Source organism: Physeter macrocephalus, chromosome 11 (genome assembly GCF_002837175.3).
Source record: "Physeter macrocephalus isolate SW-GA chromosome 11, ASM283717v5, whole genome shotgun sequence".
Taxonomy (NCBI): Eukaryota; Metazoa; Chordata; class Mammalia; order Artiodactyla; family Physeteridae; genus Physeter; species Physeter macrocephalus.
Window position 1 is genome coordinate 44188622 of NC_041224.1, and position 614 is coordinate 44189235.

Here is a 614-nt window from a genome sequence, read left to right on the forward strand (position 1 = left end):
TCCAAGGAGAAACATGCCAAGACACATATTAATCAAACTATCAAAAATTAAATACAAGAAAAAATATTAAAAGCAGCAAGGGAAAAGCAAAAAATAGCATACAAGGGAATCCCCACAAGGTTAACAGCTGATCTTTCAGCAGAAACTCTGCAAGCCAGAAGGGAGTGGAGGGCATATTTAGAGTGATGAAAGGGAAAAACCTACAACCAAGATTACTCTACCCAGCAAGGATCTCATTCAGATTCAACAGAGAAATTAAAATCTTTACAGAGAAGCAACAGCTAAGAGAATTCAGCACCACCAAACCCAGCTCTACAGCAAATGCTAAAGGAACTTCTCTAGGCAGGAAACACAAGAGAAGGAAAAGGCTTACAATAACAAACCCATAACAATTAAGAAAATGGTCATAGGAACATACATATTGATAACTACCTTAAATGTAAGTGGATTAAATGCTCCAACCAAAAGACATAGACTGGCTGAATGGATACAAAAACAAGACACATACATATACTGTCTACAAGAGACCCTAGAAACAAATGACAATGAAAATACAACAACCCAAAACCTATGGGACGCAGCAAAAGCAGTTCTAAGAGGGAAGTTTATAGCAA